The sequence below is a fragment of the Trichechus manatus genome, unplaced genomic scaffold (assembly GCF_000243295.1).
Source record: "Trichechus manatus latirostris isolate Lorelei unplaced genomic scaffold, TriManLat1.0 scaffold00613, whole genome shotgun sequence".
NCBI classification, from domain to species: Eukaryota; Metazoa; Chordata; class Mammalia; order Sirenia; family Trichechidae; genus Trichechus; species Trichechus manatus.
The window spans coordinates 8,642-19,763 of NW_004444549.1; the positions used below are offsets into that span (position 1 = coordinate 8,642).

At 44.2% G+C, this 11,122-nt stretch overlaps 2 non-coding genes across 2 annotated transcripts; one reads left to right on the forward strand and one right to left on the reverse strand.

The window, feature by feature from the left end:
- Positions 1-7: 7 nt before the first annotated feature.
- On the forward strand, positions 8-79 carry TRNAE-UUC (transfer RNA glutamic acid (anticodon UUC)). The gene has a single exon. It is a non-coding gene; the product is annotated as a tRNA-Glu (tRNA).
- Positions 80-1,592: 1,513 nt separating this feature from the next.
- TRNAN-GUU (transfer RNA asparagine (anticodon GUU)) lies at positions 1,593-1,666 on the reverse strand. Its single transcript has one exon. It is a non-coding gene; the product is annotated as a tRNA-Asn (tRNA).
- Positions 1,667-11,122: the final 9,456 nt, after the last annotated feature.

An 11,122-nucleotide genomic window follows, 5' to 3' on the forward strand; every position in this document is an offset into this window, starting at 1 on the left:
TAACAGTTCCCTGGTGGTCTAGTGGCTAGGATTCGGCGCTTTCACCGCCGCGGCCCGGGTTCGATTCCCGGTCAGGGAAGAGCCTTTTGCAAAGCCTCTCCTCCACAGGAATTTTCTTCGGCTCGGTTTAATGCAGAAGAGGCCGCGCCTCGCCCAGGCTTGGAGAGGTTAGAGGCCCTGAGCAGTTGTTCAGCGGCTGGGAGCCCCCAGGAGCTGCATCCTGCTCTGGCCCTCCGGGAAGCGCCACCACTCCTGCTGTCCTCATCTTAGAAACCCAACCTTTCGCTTTCAGAATTTTCATCTCAAGAGAACAAAGTAGAACCTGGAACAAGAGCTCCAATCTTTTCAAAAAAATTTCACACATTAAAAAAAAGTTGAAACAATAGTAACTTTATATATTCTTTCATGTGCATTCACAAACGAACGTTTTCCACATTTGCTTTGACAGTCTCTCCATGTACATGTATTTGTTACCCCATCTGAGGGTAACGTGCAGGTATCTCAACATTGTTTGGTTACTCCTTTCCTTTGGCAATATCCCTCTAAACCAGGCTCTTGGGGACCTCCCCTCTTTATCCTCTCAAAGAGGCCTCTCTTGCCCCTTCAGCATAAACTCTCAGGTGTGACCTGGAGCCCCTCCATGAATTACAAAGATTCCGATCACTGGGGAAATCTCAAGAGTTTAGAGATTACCTGCTGGGAACCAGGGAAAAAGAACAAATCCTTTGAGTAAAATTAATTGCACCCTCCACAGACATGCTCCTTCACCTGTTTTTTATCCCCTGGAAAAGTGTTGTAAATGCTATCTCTACGATGTTGAGGTGGGATTAGCGGCAGTTCTGTTAATGAGGTAGTACTCAAATCTACAAGATGAAGTTGTGTCTTAAGTCAATCTCTTTTGAGATATAAAAGAGAGAAGCAAGCGGAGAGACATGGGGACCTCAAACCACCAAGAAACAAGAGCCAGGAGAATAGCATGTCCTTTGGACCTGGGGTTCCTGCGCTGAGAAGCTCCTCCAGCAGGGAAGGAAGACTGATGACGAGGACCTTCTCCCAGAGCTGACAGAGAGAGAAAGCCTTCTCCTGGCGCTGGTGCCCTAAATTTGGACTTGCAGCCTACTGGACTGTGAGAGAATAAACTTCTCTCTGTTAAAGCCATCCACTTGTGGTATTTCTGTTACAGCAGCACTAGATGACTAAGGCAAACACCACGTAAACATAATGATGGAGCAGTTGCTCTTCCAGGACTCTACCCTATGGAAATACTTGCACAGAGGGTCAAAGATAGGTATACAAGAAGGATGACTGTGGCATTATTTCACAAATCACAGAACCAATTAATTTCCAAAGTATCTCTATATAGACGGGGTTGAATAACAGTACAATGGAAGAAATTCCTTTGTCAAAAGTAGTGAAAAGAGTAATAATCTCCTCTTCTAATAGTTCATCAGGGCACCTAGTTGGTTCTCTGGGAGGACCCTGCTTCAGGTCCTGTTGCTGTGGACATGGGACCGTGGGTAAGCGAGGTCTTTATCTTTATGCGAGAGGATGGGTAAAGTATAATCGACCAAACAGTACACTTTTAAAAGACGCGTCCCTGGGTGGGCTCGAACCACCAACCTTTCGGTTAACAGCCGAACGCGCTAACCGATTGCGCCACAGAGACTACAAGGATTCGCTATTGTTTCAAAAAGGAGTGAACATTTATTAACCACTAGATGGTGCCGCCCGCCTTCTGAGGTATAAACTGCGCAAAGTCTCGGAAACCCAGGCAGGTTGGGGCGACAGATCGTGTCGTTCGTCACGGTGGAACCTGTGCGCTGGGTGAGTCTGAAGCTAGAAGGGCAGCCGAAGGGCCTTCGCCCCTCCTTGCTCCTCGTCCGCCTCAGAGCCCAGCGACCCCCGGAGACCCCCGGGTCTGCGACCCCCGCCTGAGCCGAGTGGGGCCCACGACCCGCTGCGCCCCGTGGGCTCCGGGACGTCCCTTCGCGCCGTCTGCTCCGCCTTCGCCCGCCCCCAGGACGCCCCCCGCTCCACTCGGGTGCGCTCGGTGGGGGGAGCGGGAAAATAAGGGGGGAAAAGGGGGCCCGTGAAGAGGAGCGAAGGAGAGCAGGGAGGCGCGGACGAGCACGAGACCTCCCGGGCCCTGTGCGGAGACGGGCGGGGTCCTGGGGCGGAGAGAAGGGTTGTTGTGAGGTGGCACAATGGGGAGGGGGGCGCTGAGAGACGGCATGAAAGGGAGAAAAGCGGGAGGACGCACGACTGTCCCAGAACAAAGCGGCAAAACATTGTGAACGTTTTTACGCCAACGCTGTAAAGTCAGCGCACGCGCTGGCGGTAAGTTTGCGGCGCGCCGTGATCACATAATGGTTTGCAGTCTGCATTGTGGCCGCTTCAACCTCGGTTCGAATCCGAGTCCCGGCAGTTTCTGGTCTTTATCTGGATAACATTTACTTTCGCTTTTAATCCCCTCACTGGCTATGACCCTTATCTGCCGCCAGTAAGCAGGGCTTACCTGCAGTGTGGTCACCAGACGGGAAGGAAACCCGACAGCGCACAAAACTGGGGCCATCTTAAAGGGAAACCCTAGATGTGTCCCATGTCTGAGCAAAAGGTAAAGTTCCACTGCTCAGCCAGTCTTGTCTGTAACTTCCACTAATGAAAGGGTGTTGTCATAACGTTTTTTTTTTTTTTTCTGGTACAGATATTTCAAGTATCAGTGGGGCTCTTTTACACGAAACCAACGAGCTTTTAATCAGTTTATAATATCGAAACTCCTTGCCACCGTCAACATCAACTTGTCTCCATACCTGACACCCAATTTTTATGCTAACAATATTGATGCATAATTCACAGAGTAAAAGTGCACAAATCTTTAGCACACAACTTATTGAATTTTGACAAATGGAATCATCACCCAGAATAAGTTACGGAAAATTTCCAACATCCCAGCAAGTCCGTAGAGGCCCTCTCCAGGCCACTCCCATCCTGCCTGTCTATCCCGCAGGTCCCTGGGTTGAGCAAGCAATTTTCCATCCATCAACTACTCACCTTAAAGGTTGGCTGTTCCCACCCACCCATCTGCCCCATGGAAGAAAGGCCTGGAAATCTGCTTCCGTAATGATTACAGTGAAGAAAACCCGAAGGAGCAATTCTACGCTGTAACACATGGGATTGCGATGACTTGAAATTGACTCCAGGGCAACCGGTTTGTTTTTTGGTTGTTGAGATCTATCATCAAAGATTAGTTTTGCCTCTTCTTGAAATTTGCATGAATGAATGTACACTTTTTGTTCTGGCTTTTTTTTTTCCATGCAACATTGTTTTGGAGATATATCCATGTTGCTGTGTTTATCATCCTTAATTTCGGTGTTATTGACTGATGGTATTCCAATGCGTGAGTACACCACAGTTGATAGACGTGTATTTCTAGTTTGGGCTAATGTGAAGAAGCCTGCTATGAATATTCTTGTCTAAGTCTTTTGTGTGGATATATGCATCCATTTCCCTTGAGTATATACCAAGTACTGGAATTGCTGGGTCATGGGGTAGATGCAAGTTTAATTTTATTAGAAACTGCCAAACAGCCCTCTAGAATGGTTTCTTACCTGCAAAGAGAGTTGCAGGTGTTCCACATACTTATCAGCACTTGGTGTTCTCTGTCTTAAATGTACCCATTCTGTCGGGTGGTTATATAATGGTATCTCATTGGGGTTTAAATTTGTGTTTTTCCTAATGATGTGGAGCATATTGTATTATGCCTTTTGGCCATTTAGAAATTCTAATTTGTAAAGAAAGCCAATTCAAGCATTTTGCCCACTTCTAATTGGCTTGGTTTTTTTAAATTATTGATTTCTAAAAGTTCTCTATATATTCGAGAATTGAGTCATTTTTCAGAGAAGCATGTTGCAAATATCTTCTCCCAGTTGGTGGCTTGCCTTTTCACTTCTTAGGTAATTTTTCATGAGCAGAAGGTTTTAAATTCGATGAAATCAAATTTATCCCCCCTCCTTTAATAGGAGAGGTGTACTGGGGCACAGTGATTAAAAGCTCAGCTGTCAACCGAAAGGTGGGCAGTTTGAATCCACCAGTTGCTGCCTGGGCAGTTCTACTCTGTCCTATAAGATCGCTATGAGTTGGAATTGACTCCATGGCAACAGGTTTTATTGTGTAATCTGAGAAATCTTTCTACCCCAGGATGGTGAATGTATTCTCCAAAATTTTCATCTAGGAACTTTAGACTTTTGTCTTAATTTAAATGTATGACATTTCAAGTTCATCTCCTGACCACAGTAAGCTTGGTAGCTACTGATGCCTTGGCCTCCCAGAAATCTTTTTTATATGGTAAAAACATTTACAATAATTACCTGCTCTGCTCTTTGATTGCTACAGGCCGTGTTTCCCTCTATCTCCCCCATCCCTCTCTCCGTCTCTCTCTCTTCTGTCATTCTCTCTCTCTCCTTCTCTGCAACTAAGAAGCCCAGAAACACCTGGAAAGAACTAGAGAGACCCAGTCTAATCTGTGCTCCAGAACATAGGTGCTGAGTTGGGAATCTGATTCTGCCCTTGTATGGCCTTCGGTAAGTGTCTTAAACTTTATGTGCCTCAACATTTCCATCTGCAAGATCGGGCCAATAAAAGAACTCTGCTTACTTCATGCTGTTGTTGCCATATGAGCCTGGATTTAGTAACTACTTGATCTGTAATGTTATAATCAGTGAATCATCAAAACATTGTTATTACACTTTGCACTATTTATTGAAAACCTCTCTCCTGATTTTTTTTCACTTCAAATTAGTTTTGTTTCTTCTAGAACTTCATGTCAATAGAATCATGGCATATATACTCTTTTGTGTCTAGCTTCTTTCTCTCTGTATAATCTCTGATTTTTATCCAAGTTGTTGAGTATATCAGATGTTCATTGCTTCTTTCTTTTTTTTAACTGCTGACTAGGATCTCATTGCATGGTTACACAAGAGTTACTTTGCCATTCATCTAATAATGCACATTTGGGTTGCTTCTAGTCTTGGCTATTGTGAATAAAGCTGTTTTGAGCATTCATTCATACCATGAATTTTTTTTGAGGTCATAGGTTTTCATTCCTCTTGGAAGAATACCTATGTGAAGGATTGATGGCACCATCAATTTTACAAAAACTTTATTAAAAACTGCCGAACTGTTTCCAAAGTAATTATACCATTTTACCTTCCCACCAGCAATGTGTGAGAACTGTGGTTGTTCTACATCTTCACTAAGATTGGGTGTTTTCAGTCTGAGCAAGTTTAGTCATTCTGTAAGACCAACGACTTATTCATTGGAAATACCTTTTTCCAACAACACAAGCCATGACTGGAAACGGAGACTTACCGGATGGAATAAACAGGAATCAAATTGACTACATCGTGGAAAGAGACGATGGAGAAGCTCAATATCATCAGTCAGGACAAGGCCAGGGGCTGACTGCCATCAATCGCTCATATGCAAGTTCAAGCTGAAGCTGAAGAAAATTAAAACAAGTCCACGAGAGCCAAAGTACCATCTTGAATATGTCCAGCCTGAATTTAGAGACCAGCTCAACAATAGATTTGACACACTGAGCACTAATGACTGAAGACCAGAAGAATTGTGGGATGATGTCATAGATATACATGAAAAAAGCAAAAGGTCATTAAAAAGACAAGAAAGAACCAAAATGGATGTTCCCAGAAAAGACCAAAATGGATGTCAGGAGAGACTCTGACACTTGGTCTTGAGCGCTAAAGCAAACAAAAGAAATGATGAAATAAAAGAGCTGAACAGAAGGTTTCAAAGGGCAGTTTTAGAAAACAAGATAAAGTATATAATCGAAATGGACAAAGACCTGGAGAGAGAAAACAAAAAGGGAAAGACACGCTTGGCATTTCTCAAGCTGAAAGAACTGAAGAAAAAATTCAAGCCTCGAGTTGCAATATTGAAGGATTCTGTGGGCAAAATACTGAATGACACAGGAAACATCACAAGAAGATGTAAGGAACACACAGAGTCACTGTACCAAAAAAAGTGGTCAACATTCAACCATTTCAGGAGATAGCATATGGTCAATAACCAATGGTACTGAAGGAAGAAGTTCAAGCTATGCTGAAAGCATTGGCAAAAAACAAGGCTCCAGGAATTGATGGAATACCAACTGAGATGCAACAGACAGATGCAACCCTGGAAACGTTCACTCATCTATGCCAAGAAATTTGGAAGACAGCTACCTGGTCAATTGACTGGAAGAGATCCATATGCATGTTCATTCCAAAGAAAGGTGATCGAACAGAATGTGGAAATTATGCAACAATATCATTAATACCATATGCAAGCAAAATTTTGTTGAAGACAGTTCAAAAATAGCTGCAGCCATTATCCACAGAGAACCACCAGTAACTCAAGCTGGATTCAAGAGAGGACATGGAATGTGTAATATCATTGCTGATGACAGATGGATATTGGCTGAAAGCAGAGAATACCAGAAAGATGTTTACCTGTGTTTTATTGACTATACAATCGACTGTGTGGTTCATAACAAATTATGGATAATATTGTGAAGAATGGGAATTCTGGAACACTTAATTGTGCTCATGCAGAACCTGTACATAGATCAAGAGGCAGTCATTCTAACACAACAAGGCGATACTGCATGGTTTAAAATCAGAAAAGGTGTGTGTTGGGTTGCATCCTTTCACCATACTTATTTAGTCTGTGTGCTAAGCAAATAATCCAAGAAGCTGGACTGTATGAAGAAGAACGGGGCATCAGGATTGGAGGAAGACTCATTAACAACCTGTGATAAGCAGATGACACAAACTTGCTTGCTGCAAGTAAAGAGGTCATGTAACACTGATGACCATCAAAGACTACAGCCTTCAGTATGGATTACACCTCAACATAAAGAAAACAGAAATCCTCACAACTGGACCAATAAGCAACATCATGATAAATGGAGAAAAGATTGAAGTTGTCAAGGATTTCATTTTACTTGGATCAATCATCAACACCCATTGAAGCAGTAGTCAAGAAATCAAATGACGTATTTACTGCATTGGGCAAATCTGCTGTAAAAGACTCCTTTAAAGCCTGAAAAGGCAAAGATGTCACTTTGATGAGTAAGGTGTGCCTGACCCAAGCCATGGTCTCTTCAGTCGCCTCATATGCATGCGAAAGCTGGACAATGGAAAAGGAAGATTGAATGCTTCTTAGAAGTGAGGATGTCGAGACTTTGTCTAGCTTACTTTGGACAAGCTATCAAGAGGGACCAGTCCCTGGAGAAGGACATCATGCTTGGTAAAGTAGAGGGTCAGCGAAAAAGAGGAAGACCCTCAACTAGATGGATTGACACAGTAGCTGCAACAATGGGCTCAAATACACAACCTACTGTTGTGAGGATGGTGCGGAACTAACCAAACCCATTGTCTGTGAGTGGATTCCGACTCACAGAAACCCTGTAAGACAGAGCAAAACTGGCCCATAGGATATCCAAGGTGGATATCCTGAGCTCTTAACCACTGGGCCACCTAATTTAATATGTTTTCATGTATCAGTTGTATAAGAAGTGCAAACTATTTTAGACAAATTTTGATGGTTGAAACGTTAATAGATTAGTCAATTAGTGGACTGCATTTCTTTCCTCAGTTATCCCTGGAGAAAAGAAATTGCATTTGTTACTGACCATGCTTTTTTATCCATCAACTCTTACCTCCCTTAATACAGGCAGATATAAAGCAGGCCTTCCTACACCCAGCCTAGTCCACTCCAATCCATTTGCCGCACTGCATCCTGAGTGACTCTTCCACAGCCTTTATCTGGACATATGTGCAGCCTAAATCCACTTACTGTCCACAGATTCCTTTAGGAAAATGTCTTATTACCTTTAGGATCTGAACCCTGCTTCCCTCCATGCTAATTGTCTGAATATCTCTTGACAATTCTCAGATCCGTTAGTAGTGAACCACTTCACGTGTCAGGAACTCTCACTTCCAGGCACACGCTTTCATCTGGTGCCAGAGAGCCTATGCGCACCAGAGAATAGAGCGAAGGTGAAGCAAATTCTGGAGGCAGTGACCCTGTTAAAGCAGAGCTGGGAGATGCAGGGACAAAGCAGAAGATGGCAGTTGAGGCCCTTCTCGTTTTCTGAGAAGGACTGTTTGGGCATGTTGTTGTTAGGTGCCATCGAGTTGGTTCCGACTCTATAGGACAGAGCAGGACTGCCCATGGGGTTTCCAAGGAGCAGCTGGTGGATTCGAACTGCCGACCTTTCAGTTAGCAGCAGAGCTCTTAATCACTGTGCCACCAAGGCTAGAGGTATGTAATCAAATGTTAATATAATATATATATTTAATTGTTGTGTATATGGAATATTGACTCTGCATGTCCTTAACAGATTCAGATTTAGGTTGGTTTTCTTTCAGGCAAATCGATTTATTCTGCAGCCATACTCTGGGGTGGAGGAAAAGCCAAGTGGGACCCTCAGGAGATACTTCTTGTGCTGTCATGGACACTTACTCAGTTTCTGTGTCAGCCTGTGGAGAAGATTCAGGCACTAGAAGAGAGGAGAACCTTAAGGAATTTCCTGATCGAAAATCTTACATAAAGTCAGCATTGTCCTACAACCCCACTCCCTCCAGGACGCTGGTGACAATTTTGTTCGTGACTGACGTCTTGTTGTTGTTAGGTGCCGTCGAGTTGGTTCCGGCTCATAGCGACCCTGTGTACAACACAGTGAAACACTGCCCAGTCCTGTGCCATCCTCAGAGCAGTTGCTATGCTTGAGCCTATCCTTGTAGCCACTGTGTCAATCCATCTCACTGAGGGTCTTCTTCTTTTTCGCTGACCCTCCACTTTACCAAGCATGATGTCCTTCTCCAGGGACTGGTCCCTCCTGATAAAATGTCCAAAGTACATGAGAGGAGGTCTCACCACCGTCCCTTCTAATTAGCATTCTGGCTGTACTTCTTCCAAGACAGATTTGTTCATCTTCTGGCTAGTCCATGGTATATTCAGTATTTTGCAAACACCATAATTCGAAGGCATCCATTCTTCTTCCACCTTCTTTATTCGTTGTCCAGCTTTCACATGCATACGTGGCAGTTGAAAATATCATGGCTTGGGTCAGGTGCACCTTAGTCTTCAAAGTGACATCTTTGCTTTTTAACACTGAAAAGAGGTCTTTTGCAGCAGATTTGCCCAATGCAGTAAGTCATTTGATTTCTGAGTGCTGCTTCCATGGGTGTTTTCTGTGGATCCAAGTAAAATGAAATCCTTGACAACTTCAATCTTTTCTCCATTTATCATGATGTTACTTATTTGTCCATTTGTAAGGATTACTGTTTTCTTTACGTAGAGGTATAATCCATACTGAAGGCTGTAGTCTTTGATCTTCATCAGTAAGTACTTCAAGTCTTCTTCAATTTCATCAAGGAAGATTGTGTCATCTACATATCACAGGCTGTTAATAGTCTTCCTCCAATCCCGATGCCGAGTTCGTCTTCATATAGTCTAGTTTCTCTGATTATCTGCTCAGCATACAGATTGAATAAGTATGGTAAAAGGATACAACCGTGACTTACCTTTCCTGATTTTAAACCATGCAGCATCCCCTTGTTCTGTCTGAACGACTGCCTCCCATGATGGCCTTGGGCATGGGTTATCATTCTGTTTCCATTACGCAGAGTAATGTTGTAAAGTAATTTATGTAGAGTAATTTTTGACCCCACTGACCCCACCAAACACAACTGAGTTGAGCAGGAGGAGCTCAAGTGGCTTAGATGGTAGGGAGAAGGCGGACTAAACAACGGGGAGATCCATCACAGGAGCCCATAGGATATTCAGCTTCCTTTGGGCCCCACTCAGCTCAGGCGGGCAGGGGAGGGGTGGTAGTTTGAGGACCCGAGCATCTCCAGGGGCCGCTGGCTTCTGTGGCAGGTGAGGTGCAAGTCCAGGCCAAGGCCGTTTAGCTGACTATCTAACTTCAGTATCACCCAATCCACAGGTTTCAAACCTGATGAAGAAGACTTGTCGCCCCAATCTGTCAGTTTTCTGAAGATTTGGAGCCTGCCCAGAAGACCAGGGGCACCACTCAGCAATTAGAGTGTGCTCACGTCTGTTGAGATGAGCATTGCAAGTCCTCTGGGTCTCTGCGGCGCAACTGGTTAGCGCCTTTGCCTGTTAGCTGAATGGGTGATGGTTTGAGCCCATCCAGGGACGTGACCCTCACTGTAAAATGTAAAGTGCCACGTGTGTCCGCTCTGTAGATCCTCTCACGTAAAGGCAGAGAGGAGACCTCACCTAGTAAGTCTTGTCCACCACAGGAGAACTAAACCTCAGATTCTCCCAGAAGAGCTGTTGAGAACAAACTAGGTGTATGCCTGAGAACTCAGAATGGCCTTTTATCCTTGAGTGTTTGTTTTTTCAGAAAAAATAATCCCCGTTGAGACAAACCATTGGAGCCAAGAGAATCCCGTGCCTGACAGTGCACAGCGCGTAGACCTGCACTCTCAGAGTTCCTGGATCATGTTTCCGTGGTTCTCGTATTAATCACACGAGCAGAGACGAGCTCTTTGGCTTTACACAGTATATCTGGTGGCTGGACGTGTTCTGTCTGCCCTCACGTCCCCTCCCCTCTCACCCCATACCTTCTCTCTTTCTCTCTCATTTGTGCATGCTCAATTGTTTCCTCCCAATACTGGCAGCAGGCTAGAATTCTGGGTTTGATTCCATGAAATGAAGTTCTTGGGATGAACTCTATAGGCTGATGGTTCACAGAGATCCATTCTCATTAAGGTGGTAGGTGCCAAGCAATGGAGCCAGCGTGAGCTTCTTGAAGTCAGCACCCATGTGTTATTGGTATGTCCGTACTCGATTCTGAGCACTTCTTTGCTTTATAGCACAACTATATTTTCCAGGATTATATCATTCTTCTCATAGCCATATCTGGAATCAGCCGTTTATCAAAATCCCTGGCTTTGCTGGTTTTAAAATATCCTTTTCCTTACATACATAGATATTGAAATTCACAGTATTTCTGTCCCCTAGGTATGGCGTCAACAGTTCCGTGCTGGGCTACTAGCAGAAAGGTTGGCAGTTGACACCTACGCGGCACCGC